Source organism: Arvicola amphibius, chromosome 7 (genome assembly GCF_903992535.2).
Source record: "Arvicola amphibius chromosome 7, mArvAmp1.2, whole genome shotgun sequence".
NCBI classification, from domain to species: domain Eukaryota; kingdom Metazoa; phylum Chordata; class Mammalia; order Rodentia; family Cricetidae; genus Arvicola; species Arvicola amphibius.
Genome location: NC_052053.1, coordinates 74,796,739 through 74,813,493, shown reverse-complemented (window position 1 = coordinate 74,813,493; position 16,755 = coordinate 74,796,739).

Genomic DNA, 16,755 nt, shown 5'->3' with positions numbered 1-16,755 from the left:
AGTAAGAAAGTGTGTTTGTAGACTGTGTAGACATGGGACCGGGATGATGGATTGGTGAGTGAAATTCTTGCCTTGTTTGTACAAGGACCCGAGTTTGGTCCTCAGCACCCATGAGAAGAACAGAACCCAACCAAACAAACAGGCGTGGTGGCAAGGGCCTGGTCAGGTATAGAGAACTTGTATCCATGCCTCTCTGAAGCTGGAGCTGGACCTGGACCTTCCGGCCTCTAAGTTGCCCCGTCTCCTCACAGGTGGACAGTCTTCAGAGAATGTTGGAGGTGAGGGGATGGACATTTGTGGGGCTGCCTTAGAAAAGCCATCCTGGGGTTAGAACATAGGATACCATCCCTCAGGGGGTGGCCTGCCATTGAGCACTGTGTCTTCAGATCCCCTGAATAACGGACAGTCCATCTTTGGGTCTGCTCTGCAGTTCTCTTGACCACACTGTCCGCGGAGGGTGATGAGAGGTTGTGATCTATAATGCATTAATCGTCTCAGTTTATGCACGGTCTCCGTGCTAACGAAAACCCTACTTTACATTTCCTCCTCCCGAGAATTAATCGTGAATTGTGCTAGTTTTGAATTACTTGAGGCCTTCGGGAATAGGCCTATATCCCTCGCAAGAAAATTAATCACCCTGTAAATGACTTAACCCGCCTCTCTGGGCTTCTCAGCATAGATTGAAAATGGGATGCAAAGTGTGCGCCTCAGACTAGCCTCCACAACACTTGGACTCTCTCCCTCCGAGCGTCTCTTCCAAGCTACCCACTCTCCCCCGCCCCTAAACCAACTCCCAGCTCTCCAATCCTCTCTTCCTCCTGCCTCTCGTTCCAAACTCTCTCTGAGGCTCTTCATCAAATGCCAGGTCTGGGAGCTCGCAAAGTTGAATTCATACAGCAAATGCCCTTGACAAATTCTGGGAAGGGTGCCCGCGTTCTATCACTACTTGCTCTCAAGTTCGAGGCAACACAGAGCACTGTGGGGACACAGCCCTTTCCTGTCGCAGGGAACACTGTGTAGCCGCCTTCTAGAACAAACTCTTTAAAGACATTTATACAACTTTTCAACTGTGCTGTATCTTTGTCCTCCAGCTGTTTGAGGACCCCTGTGGGTGATTTCCGGTCTGAGTTCCGTCTCCCCAGCTCCGCACAGCCATCAGAACATGGAATCGGTAGTCTCCTCGTGTCTTGTCATTTCCTTGTTCAAGGAAACCATTTCATTGCAGAAAAGGCCAACATGCAGGGTGTTTGTTGTTGTTGTTACCAGAAAGACGTTGCTGGAAACCTTTAATGGAGGATGGTATCCAGTCCTTCATCTTCAGGGGAGGGTGCTGAGAGTCAGTGGGGAAGTCAGGGCCCCTGGGTGAGTGTGGACAGAAGTCAGGCAGGAAGCTCCTCTCGGCTCTTCCGCTCACCCAGGGTTGTCACACTATCTGGCAGCGACCTGAACTTCTTAGCCAGGTCCCAGGGGAAACAGACTCGGGGAGTTTTTCAAACATTATGCCTAGCTAGCATAATGAACTGAGTCCCTGCAGGTGGCTTAAACAGCAGGCTTGCTAACAACCCTCAGAGACTTCCAGACAGGGTATGTCCTTAGACAGAGAATCATCTCACTCTGCCTAGCCTGCCACAGGTCCAGCTCAGTCACACAGTAGGCCTGGGAGTGTCTTTCAGTCTGTTCAACCTCACAGGATAGGAGTGGACAGCCCATTCTAACCCAGAAAAAAAGAAAGTTCAAAATTGAAAATTTGATTTCTACCTAGCTTATCACTTTTTTCTCCACCATCAAGTCACCATCATAAAGTTACAACAACAACAAAAACAAAACCCAAGAAGCCAGTCAGTCAAACCCTCTGTGCTTCTCCATAGTCCTGGGACTGGAGGTGGAAGGCTAAGGCATAGGCAGGGTTGGTTTCCTCGAGATGTCCCCCTCCTGTGTTTTCCTCTCATGACCCTCTGGTGTATCTGTGCCTCAATCTTCTCTTATAAAGAGGCCAAGTTGTGACTCAGAGCCTACCCTAGTGACATCCTAACTGAATCACCGTGCAGAGAAATTTTTAGGTTCATAATCTAAGGGGCTGGGAATCAGATCCTGAACGTAGGGACCTGAGGGGATAGAACTCAGCCTACAATAGCCTACCCTCTGCTCCCCCATCACGGCTTTCCTGCCTACAAAATACACTTACCTCTCTCAATAACCCTTGAAGTCTAAACCCATTCCAGTTCGACTCCAAGTCTGAAGTCTAGTTCAAACATCAAATAACACCGAAATCAGAGGTGGCTGGGATTGACTTTGACACACCAGGCTTCTCCAGCTGCCATTTGGGAAATCCGACATGAGAGGGGCTTGTTGAACACAGCAGTGACAGGGACAGGCCAACCAGTCCACAGTCACCAGGTAGAGTGTACAGAAGAAATGGGTCAGAGACTCCCAAATCCCAGTAAGGAAAACTCTACTACCCTCTTTCCTCATAGATCACCCGGGCCACACGGAGGCGCTGGTGTGATTGTGTCTGGCCATTCTCCAGCATCCACCCCACAGGTGGGTACCACACACTGTGACCTTGATACCCATTCATCAGTCCACTGGCTTAATTCTCATCATGTCCCCAAGCATGATTGTTGTCTTCATTCAGAAGGAGGATGACAGGAAGACACAAGAGCAGTCCCCCTCCTGGACCAGGGACACAGGACTTGGTAAAGGCATGGCCCCAAGGCTCTTGACCACCCTACAGCTTTACCACCCCAGATGAGGGCTTTGGTGTCTAGAACTCAAACCTCTGACCCGTGGTGCCAGGAAGTTTATTCCCCAACCTTTAGAAGGACTTAGATGGCAGATGTGTAAGCTTTTCCCTGCCTGCTGCTAGGACCATGGCTGGCACAGGGCACACACAATGTGCCTCTGCTGTTGAGGGATGCGTGGGGGAGACTGTGAGCTGCTCCAAAAAGACAAACCATTTAAAACTCCAATCTCTCTAGAGTCCCCCAATGGGCAGACTTTTTCAGCCCCTGCTCTGCATCTGCAGAGCCTGTGGAAACTTCTGTCTGTCTTAAATAATCCTCCTTTGTTTTTGTATTGTAGGAAGTGTCACCACGGAGCTGGTGATTAAGGTCCCCAGCAGATTTCTTAAGAAGGAGAACAAGGTCTTGGAAAGTTTTGGTGTGCCTTTTATTGAATGTCCAGTGCTCCACAGCCATGCTGATTCTCAGTGCTAAAATAAAAGATTTCCCTCACATGATCATTAATGCCCATTTTCTGGGAGTGCCTGTTAATTCCTGTTGTACATGTCTGCATGCTATGGCTGCAAGACCTCAGGTTCTAGTCACTGAAATCCCAGGTTTGTTTGTTTGTTTTTTCAAACTTCTTCTGCTGGGTTCAAGAAGTAGAAGTGGAAATCAGTCTACAGAGATGTGGCCTCCCCATCTAGTGAATTTAGCCATTTCTTAGCTTGCTACGGCATTTGGGTATGTGTGTGTAACCCAGAACAAGGCCGAGCTTGCACCCACACCTGGAACATGTGCACCTCACACTTCCCTCAGCACTCAGGTCAGGAAGCAAGTCTATGCTTTGCATCCTGAAATCTCAGGCCTGTCCATTTCTCAGGACATCATATGTCTTGACACCTGCCAGGTTCAATGTGAATGGATTACTTTAGGTAAAGGCTGTAGGCTTTTAAAAAGTGAGATATGTAGCACGCCCTTCCTGTGGATAAACCAGCCTGACACTGCCTATAACTTGTTTTATGATTCTCTGAATAGGAACCTATTGACATAATATTCAATAAATGGAAATCTTATGACCGCTTTCACTTACCTCAGGTCCTGTAGCAAACAGGAAGTATCGATCACCCTGTTACTGCTCTTGTTTCTGCGAGGCCACACGGAAAGCAGAGACACCAATTTTCAGCTGTGTTTGTTAATAGACTGTGGCAGAATTTATGTCCAACGAGTCGCCAGTAAGAGCTCATGAGTGGCGAGATCACCTCTGTCAATTCGCTCCTTCTCACCGCTGTAAAAAGCCTTGTGCCAGTGAATGACCGGAGGGTTTTAAAACACTCATTATCCATAAGTCATTGCGCAGAGTGTCCCTAAATGGGATTAGACCATCGTCACAGCCTGCTGACTATGACTGCCCCTTCTCGGCCTACCTCAGTGCAAATTCAAGCTAAGGCTACATCTCCACGGCTAGGAAGAGGTGGGTATTCTTTGAGCCATCTCCCATGTTCTAGTTCTGATGTGTTATGCAAAGCCTCTTTGTGTGGGGTGTTGACTTTGTCTCTTTGTCAGAAGGTTTGCCTGGGAAGCAGAATTCAGTAAGGAGGTGATGATTTTGTGGGTCACTCTGTGCACCTAGACATGAGGAGTCCAGGCACAATGCACTGGGTGACTCTGAGGTGCAGACTTGGGAGCCTTGTCTAAATGCAGGACTGGGGAAGCTGAGTGGGTAGCACATAGTCTCTCTGAAGGCAATGCTACTGTTGGCTCTCTCTGCCTCTATCTTTGGCCTTTCTCCTGGTTCCCCATCCATTTTCTTCCTGCCCATAAGTGTCTCTGGGGAATGTTCTATGCCTCAAGCTGAGAGTGAGGCATGGGGCATTAGAATGGGTCAGACCTCACGTAGCTCTGGAGACTTTGCTCCCGTGGGAGTCTGGACTGTCCTTGTCTTATAAAAATCTGTGAGCACACCAGCACAGTTTGTGGGCAGGGGGGTGGTGCATGGCCCATGGCTGCAAATTCAGGAGGGAGCACTAAGAAAGACCTGGGGTAGCCTGGAGGAGCCTGGTGAAGATAAAGTGGAGGGTGAGTCATCATATAGGACAGTCAGTAACAGAGCAATGCGCTATGGGGTGTCCTATATCCTGGGATTCACAAAGTGACTCCTCTATGAGGCATCTGGGAGATGCCACACTATTGTAAAGGTTGGTGGTCAGCGACAGAAAAAAGTGGGAGCAGAAAGATCCTGGAGAGAGTGCTGCACAAGGGTAATAGGAGGGGCACAGCAGCATCCATCCTTGACATGAACACTGGGTCCTGAACAGTGCAATGGTGTATGCATGTCCAATGTATGTCCAGTGCACTGGGCATCATAAGTGATCCAGAGATGGTTGGAAATCCCTGGACCCCTACAACTCAAATGAAAACATTGTACCATTCCCCATGAATACCACGAGCACCTGCTGGGTGCCTGGAACCAACTCTAGGGACAGTGAGGATGAGGAACTGTGTAGTTGGAGCGGCAGGGCTGCGCCCCGCCACCTGGCTAGCTTTACATCCGAAATAATTATACGGAAACTATATTCATTTAAACACTGCCTGGCCCATTATTGGCTAATTTCTCACACCTTGCTTTAACCCATATTATCTGTGTAGCACCACGAGGTGGTTGCTTACCAGGAGAGATCTTAACCTGCGTCTGTCTTGGAGAGGAGAAGCATGGCGACTGACTATGGTGACTGCCTGAAGCGTCTGCCTTCTCTCTCCCAGAATTTTATTCTGTCTACTCCGCCTACCTAATTTTCTGTCCTATTAAAGGGCCAAGGCAGTTTCTTTATTAACCAATGAAAGTAACACATAGACAGATGACTCTCCTCCATCAGAACTGCCTATCTGGTGAGAGCTAGCTTTTATTTTGTGCTCTATGGCCGGCCATGAGCACACACACTGTACACACACACACACACACACACACACACACACACACACACACACACACAGGCACACGTAAGTCATTATCTTCTTTTTCCAGTGTAGATGTGTTCATAATAATTCACTTTTACCATTAAATATTTTGGGTACAAAATGACTTTTAAAACCATCTACCCATGTAATTTCAGGCACATGATTTATCCTTACTACTAGATACTTTTTTTCTTAAAATGTCAGAATTTATTGAACTTCCCTGGGTGGCTTCAAGCCACCAGGACACAGGTACCTCCATCACCCTTTCCTCTTCTCTTCAGCTTTTCTGCAGAAGAATTTGGCCTTCGTGATGACAGGCTCCAGTCTTGATGTTTGCAGCGGAGACCCTTGTCCACTCACTGACCAGTGCACAGTTTCTCCAGGTTGGCAGTTGGGCAGAAGCTCTGGTTCCTCATTTAAGTGGTACACAAACCAGTCACCTGGGTGACTGGGAAGGGAAGAGAACCACTTTTAGAGCTTCCCTCCAAGCAAATGGATCTCTGTGGCTGCCTATTCCTAGTCCAGGGTAAATGTCCACCGTTGGAAACTTTGACACAGCAGACACTTGATACAAATTTTTAACTGAATCTTAAGTCCCCGAAGAAGTCAGGCTGATGCTCACTAGCATCCCCTTTTTAAGGCATTTCCTAAAGAAATAGCAAAAATACGCCATCCTCTAATGACTGAATAAAAGCCACCCTAATTTCGAATCTGGTGACTGACTGTCAGAAAGGTCACAGTCAATAAGGTCCACAGCCATCCTTCAAGGACTCTGGCCCACAAAGGCCACAGCCAGTACCTGGGTGTGGCTTGAGCCTCAGAGCTAGTTTTACCATTCCCACTTGTTGTTTTCTTGTTTCTTTATTTATTTACTTATTTATTTTTTAAAACAGGGTTTTGCTGTGTAGCCTTGGTTGTTCCAGAACTCAGTCTGTAGACCAGGCTAGCCTCAGATTCAAGAGATCTGCCTGCCTCTGCCTCCCAAGTGCCAGGATTAAGGGTATGCGACACCACTGCCCAGCCCCATTTGTCATTGTTAAAGTTTTATTCTGTTATGCACTTGTGTCTTTGTTTGTGTCCACAGAGGCCAGAAAAGTCAGCTCTCCCTCTGGACTGGAGATCCAGGCAGTGTGAGCTGCTCAGTGTGGATGCTGGGGTCTGAGTTCCAGTTGTCTGCCACAGCAACCAAAGCTCTTAACCACTGAGCCATCTCTACAGCCCCCATTTTCATTTGTTTAAACTATGTATTTTATTATGATAAACATTCTCTAAACTTGTCTTTAACTGAATATTAGATGTTACATAGTAATTACCTCTTTATGAGTGAAACAATCAACAAAAATCAACAAATATTTGGTTTTCTTTCTTCTGGAAGTTGATTTTATTTGTTTGTTTGTTTATTCATTTATAGGTTTTTCAAGACAGGGTTTCTTTGTATAACCACTCTGGCTATCCTGGAACTAGCTCTGAAGACCAGGTTGGCTCGAACTCACAGAGATCCTCCTGCCTCTGCCTCCTAAGTGAGAGATTAAAGACTTGTGCCACCATGTCTGGCTCAGTTGATTCTATTCTTGATTAATGAACATTTTTTTCTGCTGAGCTGTACCTGTGATATCTTTGGGGGAGGCTTTACCCAAGAGCCTGGGAGCTGTGGACCTCCCAGTACTGGTGACCAATAGCTTCCTTGCTCCGAAATAATCAGGGATAGAATTCAAATCCTTAATTAATTTTAATTTAGTCCCTAATTTAATTTTAATTATTTGTTTAAAACTATTAATAAAGAATGAAATTGACTTACTTGGTCACTTACACATGCATTTTACTTCAAGGTATTTATTTATGAATGTTGCCTCTAGTTTATGTTCATGTGTGCGTGTGTGTTTTAATCTGTTGGATATCTTTAAGTCTTTGAGCCATTAATGTTTCTCACTGATTTGCATGCAAACAGTTCCTTTGTATGGTGTTTTAATTTTACCAATGGTGGTGTTTGATGAGGAAGTTTTAAGATTTTATCTGGCCAGATGTAGTGAGGATTTCTGCTAAGTGTTTTTGCCATTGTTAGTTTGGGGTGCTGTAACAAAATGGAGGAACAACCAGAGACTTTTCTTCAAAGTTCAGAAGACTAGGAAGTCTGTAGTCAAGGCAGCAGCTGGTGTAACATCTTTCTGAGTAACAGTTTCCACTCATTGCCTCTGTCATCCTGAACTCCAAGGATACAAGGTGGGAGGCACCCTCTATACATGGTTCCCATCAATCGGAGAGCCCCTAGTCTTTTAGGGAACTTGACTCAGAACAATGAAGAATCCATGGCTCCAATGCCAAAAGAAATTTCAGGATTAGCCAATATAATGAAGCAGGGTTGGAAAGTTTATTAACAATATTATGTACAAAAGGCTAGACAAAAGTTCTTTCTGCCTCTGGGTTGCACCTCAACCTAAGCACACAGTCAAGTCTGTTTAGCATGAAGCACGACCCTGCTCCTTGAATGGTTATTAAGGTGGTATGTCCTAATCCATCACATGCAATACACAGGATTTTCCTTTTACCTTAAAAAAGGACTTAGTATTTATTTAGGTAGATGTCTGGGTGTGGGTATGAGCACACAAATGCAGTATCCAAGGATGCCAGAAGAGTGTGTCAACTGGAATTACAGGTGGCTGTGAGCATCTCATCATGGGTGCTAGGAATTGAACTCTGTTCCCTTGAAGAATAGCAAGTACTTTTAACCACTGAACTATCTTTCCGACTCCCTTCCTATAATCATCATCAACATCACCATCACCATCATCATCACCATCACCACCATCACCACCATCACCATCATCACCACCATCACCACCATCATCACCACCACCACCACCACCACCACCACCACCACCACCACCACCACCACCATCACCACCTCCATCACCACCACCACCACACCACCACCACCACCACCACCACCACCACCACTACCACCATCATCATCATCATCAGCAGCAGCAGCAGCAGCATCACCATCATCACCAACAACATCATCAACAACAGCAACAGTGGTTTTTCCACTTAACTTCAGCTACCTGATCCAAATTAAAAAGAAAAAGACATTTCAGCTGAAATTGTGTTCGTTGTAAATACTGATCAAGCAAAAGGGACTGGTTGTCTTTTCCATGTTAAAGTAAAGAGACAATGGTCTAGCACTGAGTGTGAAAGAGAAAGGTGGGTAGGGACCCATCGGATAAACACATGTACTCACAGGATGCTCCAAGCTGACAGGGAATACTAAAGAAGTTTTCATTTGTGTAGCCTATTAGAAAAGCAGTATTTTTGTGTTATGCTAGAAAAGATAAACACTTTCCAATTTTTTGGATCATGCATTTGTTTGTGTTCTTCCGGATGTGACCTATGCTAACTTGGCTCTGAGCATCTAACTCCATCCCGAGTGCTTGTTCAGTACCTGGTTAGTTTATTGTTGAATTGGCTCAAAGCTATGTAAGTTTTTCCATCGGTCCACTCCCTATGATGTAACAGAGCTGTTAGCTAATGATTTATGAAATGAGTGGTTATAAATAACTAATGAGCACTCCTTTCTCCTTTATGTTTTGTGTAATTGATGTTTATTGTTGCTGGCTCCCAGCATTGTCTGAATGTACAAGACAATGCTAAGACCTAGTGTCCACTCTCTCATTCTGACTTAAGTGAAAATGTGTACGGGTTCCTGCAGTCCAAGGACGGCCACTGTTGCTGGAGAACCCATCTTTAGACTAGGAAGGGGGTGTCCTGCTAGTCTTCAAATCATCAGAACATATATGCTTCAAGGAACGGCTGTTGAATGTATGGAATTTTCTTTTGTTTTCTCTGAATATGGTTTCATTTATGCACATTTTAAAATTAACTTTTGTATCTTATTGTGGTGTGATAGATCAAATTAATAGATTTTTTTAAACTATTAAGCACCTTTAGACTTCTGCAAAATATTTTGGATTCTTTTTTTGTGTTTAAATTCACTTGGTTAAAAAAAAATAATAAATAAATAAATTCACTTGGTTTAGGCTACCGACTGTTTCTTCACAAATAAATTACATATACAATTAATTACAATTATAATTATAGCTAATTATATGAAATAATAAAATAGAAAACAATAAAATATAATAAAATTGAATAAATAAAATAATCACATATGTAGCAGTTTTTGTGTCACGTGATGGTTAATCTTGGTTGTCAACGTGACACAACCTCAGTTGAGGAGTTACCTCCATCAGGTTGATCTGCGGAGTGTTGTCTTGGTTGCAAACTGGTGTAGGGGGGCCCAGCCCACTGTGGGAAGTGGCATCTATAGGCAGGTGGGCCCGGGCCATGCAGAAACACTAGCTACACAGGTGTCAGTGAAAGAGCCAGCAAGTGCATTCCTCCATGGCCTCTGCTTCAGCTCCGGCTTGGGTTCTTGTCCCGACTTCCCTCAGTGAAGGAGTGCGACATGCAAGAGTAAGATGAAATAAGCTCCCCCCCCCCACTTGCTTTTGTTCATGCTGTTTACCATAACAAGGGAGGTAAAGCTTGGACACATCATCTAGTGTCGGCTTTGGTGTGGGTGCAGTATGTGTGAATGGAGGATGTTTTCACGACTTACCATGCTCTGTGTCAAGTAACAGATACTAACAACAAGTGCACCCTGAACCTGTGCAGAATCAGTACAATAATTTGCCGTAATATTCTTTTGGGAGATGTGTGTATTGATGATTCTTTTTCCGTATTTCCCAGAGCTACTTACTGGCTTGCTAAAGTTTCCTAATCCTTACATTCATTCATTTTGGTATTTTAATTTCCCAGAAAATCATAGAACTCATTACATTTTCCAATGATTTCATGGAAGGCCATGTGTCTCTAATTTTCTAATGTTTAAGTCTCTTCTGATACTATCTCTAATTTCTCACATTCTATCCTGCATATTTATTCATTTGTTTGTTTCTTAATTTGGATTTAATAATGGTTTGTCTATTTTATTGTGTCTTCCTAAATACCAGTTCTCATGTTTATTTATTAATGCTATTATGTGTGGTTGTAATTAATTAATCTTAAAATTTATTGCATTTCTTGCTTAGCTTCTTTTGTCCTTAGATTTATTTTGCTTTCCCTGAAATGGTTTATTATTTTTAAATTGCATCTTTTATTTCAATATGTTTTAATTTTTATGTATTTTCTATCCCTACTGAATTGATTTAGGCTTGACTCCATAGATTTAGTACTTGTGACCTATATTCACCAATATTTGTCTTTAAATTATTGTTTCTTTGTCATGAATAATTTATTTTGATTAACTACTCATTGTGAGTGTACCTACAAACTACATTTGCCACAAGGAGTATTATGGTAGTATACATTTTTACATTTTAGAATGTCTTTCTTTTCCCTTCTGTATGACTACTTGGCTGGGTATAAAATTCTTGAGCCAATCCACTAACTTCTCACATGCAATAGGTTCTCCCTCACTCTAGAGATAACAAACTTTGAAGTTTCATAACAGCCATGATATTGTTTCCTCTTGTAAATAACTGCTCGCTCCCAAAATGACAGAAAAAAATTTCCCTCAGATATTAAAAACTGTCTAATAGTAAACTTCTTTAGAAAATGGGGGTTTTAGTTGTGTGTACTTGGTTGGAATAACTTGACTCCTTTTGAGGAACACACTCAATGTTTCCAGCTCTGTTTTTTCTCTATGTGTTTGACCAGCTATTCTCTTTTGTCCCTGGCCATGCCTGATGACTTGCACTGGGGACCTTGCTTTCATTCACTCCTTCAGCTTTCCTCAAGTGATTTACAAATTATGCCATTTCATCTATCTCTAAGCCAGAGACCAATTAACTTTCTATTTCTGTAAAATAAAATATATAACTGGAGGTTTCTCTCTCACCTACCAGTTTTCTAATAATCACTCTGAAGCTTAATATTAATTATAAATTGTTTGGTCTATTAGCTCAGGCTTATTAATTAGCTCTTACAACTTAAATTAACTGATTTCTATTATTCTATATTTTACCTCAAGGCTTGTGGTTTGTTACCTCACAACTTGTTTCTTTGGTTGTTGCTGGCTTCCCCCAGACTCCACCTTCTTTCTCCCTGTCTCTATACTTGAATTTCCTACCTGGCTCTATTCTGCCTGACTTTTGGAGAAACCAACTTCTTTATTAACCAATGGTAATAAGACATATTCTTATTACCACAGCACACAGAAGGACATCCCACATCATAAAAAAGTATGTTTAGTTCTGATGTCCAGAAAATCTGTGCTGTTGCTTGCTAACTCTCTCTTAGGGAGTCATGCAAATGGCCATCAACATGCAAAAACAATTGTGTATAGTTTCGTTCTGATGAAGTATTAGTGACACAGACAAGCAGTGGGACAAACAGCCTGTAGGCTGCAATTTGTTCATTTCCTTCATAGCTCCTGGGAAGCTTTCTTTGCGTTGTTGTTTGCTAACAATCTTCTACAATGCAGATATTTTCTTTGGTTCTCTCGGACATGAGGGAGGGTGCACACTTAGGCTGCCTGAGTCGTAATCTCCACGCTTCCATTTATTGGTCATTCGAGTTCTGAAAGATGTTTAACTTCTCAGCTCTTATAAAAGGGCATGCTTGTCACAAGAATTGATGGAGCTAATGGGGATAAGGTATGTAGCACAATGTCTGGGACACTGTAAGTCCCTAGCAAGAGTTAGCTATTATTCATTCTCTCATAATTTCTTTCAGGTTCCATTTAAGATCACTTGAACCAGCTAGGTTAAAACCAATCCCATTACAAATCACTCATTTCTTACCATTTCCCAAATATTTGTATCATTATGTAACGGTACTGTAAAATATTTGAATTGTATAATTTCTCCTTTAATTGTCCCTGTAATGAATCCCCTTTTGGGACATGTTTCTCATTTGCATTTTTGAAACTCTATTTCCTTATTTATTTTAGCCTTCTCTTTATTTATTCTTTGTGTTTTTCACATCATCCTCCCAATCCCATCCATCTCCCTGCCCCAATAAAATGAAATAAAATTTAAGAGAAAAAAAAGAAGGGGAAAATCTCGTGATGGAAGCTGCAGTGTGACACAATGAATCACACAGTAAACTCCTTTATCCGTGCATTTTTTAACATGCAGGCGATTATCCCAAAGAATTATTGGTTTGGTTTGAAGCCCTTGCTTTTGCTACGCCAGTAATGCTGGGCCCTCACTGGACATCCCGTTGCTGCCCTGTGTTGTAGAGATCCTGCAGCCCTGGGTCCACAGGACCACTGCAGCCCCCTCTTCTGTCAGTGCTGCAGCAGATCACAGACTGGGTGGATGTTGGATGGGTCAACTCATAATCCTGATTCTGGGTCTGGGTAGCTGCAGGTAGTTGGTCAGCCTGCCAGCTCTCCCTTGTCCTCACCAGCAAGGTAAGCTCTCCTCATTGCTCTGGCTAGTTCACTCCTTGTAGTAATGAGCTGGGGTTGGGGGTTTCTCCTGCCTTCATGTCCTCAGGGTTGGTTTTCCCACACCTACATCTTTAGAAATATCTCTACTGTGTTGCCCAGGGATGACGTAGGGACCACTCTCCCAAGTGCTGCAGCTGATGAGGGTCAGGGATAGCTCTCAGAGCCAGCTCTTCTACCTGCCTCTGGTGTTGATGCAGGGGGAGAGGGGGGAATGTGTGTCTCTTTCCTGTCCCTGCCATCATGTGACTGATGAGTAATGGGGACAGCTATCCTATATTCACAACATCAGGACTGGCTCACCCACACCTCCGCCAGCAAGGTCAGCTCTACTGTACTGCCCAAGTGAGGTGCAGGGTCCACTTTCCCAAGCTTGCAGTTGGTAAGGGGGAAGGTTAGCTCTCTCATCTACCACAGATGGCAGGATCAAGGTGGAGGGGGAGGACTGACATCTTTCTTTTGCCTTCAGAAGAGGGGGTGTGGCCAGCTATCTACCCTCACACCCTCAGGGCTATCTCACTGGAACCTCTGCCAACAGGGTCAGCTCTATCCTTATTTATTTTTAAACAGAGGTTTGTTTAAACAGAGTTTGAGACTGGCCTCAAACTCGCGACACAACTCCTGACTCAGCTTTCCAAGTGCTGGGATTATAAGTGTGTCCAACACACCAGGCTGTTAACAGTGTCTTGTACTTCTTTGGATATGTCTTTGTTTGCTTTGTCATTAGCATTTTTTTGACCAAGGACCAGGTTAAATGATTTTTAGTTTTTTTTTTTTTTTTACTTTATTCTTTATGTACATGTATATGTTTTGACTTCATTGAATGTATGTACACCGCGGGGTATGCCTGGTGATAGTGGAGCCCAGAAGAGGCATTGTATATTCCCCTGGAACTGAAGGATAGATGGCTGTGGACCAGCATGTGATGGGAACCAAACCCAGGACTGCCTCTGCAAGGACTAGTGCTCTTAGCCTCTGAGCCCTCTCTCCAGCCCCTAGTTTTTGCTATTATTAAAAAGTAACCTTGCTCCCTTCATGTCAATCTGGAGGATCACTGGTGGTCAGTGTGCCAAGTTTCTGTTGTTACTCAAGTTCAGGGAAGGTTTCTCTACTCAAGTTAAACCTCTATGAAGGCACCCTCACAGACACACTCAGATGGGATCCTAGCGCCTGACACCCTCACAGAATCAGCTGCTGTGTTGTGAACTATGTCATGAAGAAGCCATGATGCCAGGGCATGGGAATGACCTTCAGCTGATATCCAGGAGAGGCTTGAGGCTGTTAGACAAACGTCAGGACAAAACATCAAAAAAAAAAAAAACAAAAACAAAAACAAAAACAAAAAAAAAAACCAAAACCAACCAACAACAATAAAACCTGGGCCTTCCCAGAACTACATCAACCAGCCTGGAGGATTCTTCTCCATTGCACACTGTCATCCTTGGAGACTTCCTGAAGGACCACCAAACAGAGGTTCTGTTAAGTAGTAGCATGTTCTCATCTATGAAATTGTGATGTAATGAACATATCTTGCTTTCAACTCACATCCTTTGTAACACAGCCAAACTGACTACTACATTGCACTGTTGGTGCTGATGTTGAGGCCTGGAGTGCCTTGCGTAGAGACAGACAAGATATAAAGTGGCTTCAATAACTTCTATGGATAGAGACGTTCCAACTGGTGAGAGAGAAAGAGAGTTTCTGGGTGTTTGTACTTGACACCTAGGCTTATGATCTGGCAGATAAGTTAACATCAGAGTAAAACCCTGACCAGGGTGAGGATTCCAGTGCTAACGCCATCTTCATCATGATGGGCCAAAACCACTTGGGGACATGAGGAAAATCCTAGGTCCAAGGGTCAAGAAGATAAGGGGACATCTTTTGGAACCATGCTTTGGATGCTACATTCATTAGTCTACCCTTTGTTGTGACCAAAGAGCTGGCATCAGGCAGCTGAAAGATGGCACAGATTTGTTGTTGGAGGACACAGTCCATCATGCATCCTGGGAAGTCATGGCAACCTTTGTAGTCAGGAAGTAGATGAGATGGGTTGTGGTGCCTAGCTCACTTCTTTCTTTTTTTCTTTTCCCTCAGCCCCAAACCACAGAACATGGGATGGTGCCACTCATGTTGAGGGTAGGTCTTCCCCTCCTCGGACCAACCCAGAAACAGCCCAGTCACACTGTGTATCCCTGAGATGATTCAAAATTCAGTCGAGTCAAAGATAAACACACCACAGACAGCAACGTTCTCTCCAGTCTGCCGTGATATTTTGTTTGTGTTCTGACAAATAAAGCTTGCCTAGAGATCAGAGGGTGGAGCTAGCCACTAGTTAGCCACAGAGGCCAGGCAGAGGTGGCACCCACCATTAAATCCCAGCGCTAAGGAAATGGAGACAGGAATATAAGGCAGGTGGAGACAGTATCTTGTCCCATTCAGTCTGAGGATTTGTAGAGACAGGACCTTGCCCACTTTGGTCTGAGGAGTCCATACAGGTAAAATGTCTCTAGTGGTGCTTCTCTGACCTTTCAGTGTTTACCCCGATATCTGACTCCAGGTTTTTATCATTGAAATCAATTAGAATCCACACTATACCACTCAGCTGACTTCTTGTTCTTTTCTGGCTGGTCAGTTGCCTCTAAATAATAAATAGGCACACAACTCCATAGTTGGCTTTCTTTTGCCTCTTCCATAGGGCATCACATGCTGAACTATTTCCCAACCAGAAAGCCACCTCTGTGACAGGGTGGTCCAACGCAGGCAGAAGTGATCCAAGGCAGATTAGCCTTTGGCTTGCCCTTGGCCCCTGAGTCCTCAGCTGGGAAAAGGGCTGACAAAACACGCTTTTCAGGGGGGCTCTACAAATGAACCAGAATGACTGGAAAGAGCCTGGTGCATGGTCCTGTGCAGTGTCCTAGAAATTTCTTCCATGTGAAGGTCTTCATTAATTTTATCATTGTCCCGGGGCTCAGAAAACTCACTTCCTGGGCTCAGAAAACTCACTTCCTGCTCTCCCTAATAAGCTTTATAGTTCTAAGTTCCTCCTTATGGTTCTCCAGCCTTGGGACAGATGCAATGTGTGTGTGTGTGTGTGTGTGTGTGTGTGTGTGTGTGTGTGTGTGTGTCGGGGATGCCAGACAGGAGGGCTGTGTAGCAAGCTGACCCACCAGGAGGTCTCGCCATATGACAGAGCCAGAGGTAGCACCTGGGCTGTGACACTAGAGCCAGGGGAGGGGGATATGACTGCAAGAGAAGCTTGGGCTGGGAGCCAGGTGAGGCCTTCTTCCATCTCCTGGGAGCTCCATGCTCCAGGCAGTGCTGTAGAGGAGGGGCTGCCACATGACGTCACCGCCGTTTGCATGGGCCTGGTGAGCCATGGCTGTCTGTCTGGACACTGTGAGTTACACCCTCCATGGATTCCTCCGGAGCCACGCTGTGCCTTTGAGAAGAGTGGGAAGCCAGAGAAGACTAGAAAAATCCCCCCACTCCAGAAGGGGAGAGCTGAGGTGCTCACCGTGTTGAAAACAGCAGGTGCTTCTTGTGACAGTGACAGATTCTTCCCTGAGAAAGTGGGGAGAGCTGAGCCTTTGCATGGCAAACCGACCGGGCCATCTTGTTCAAGGGACA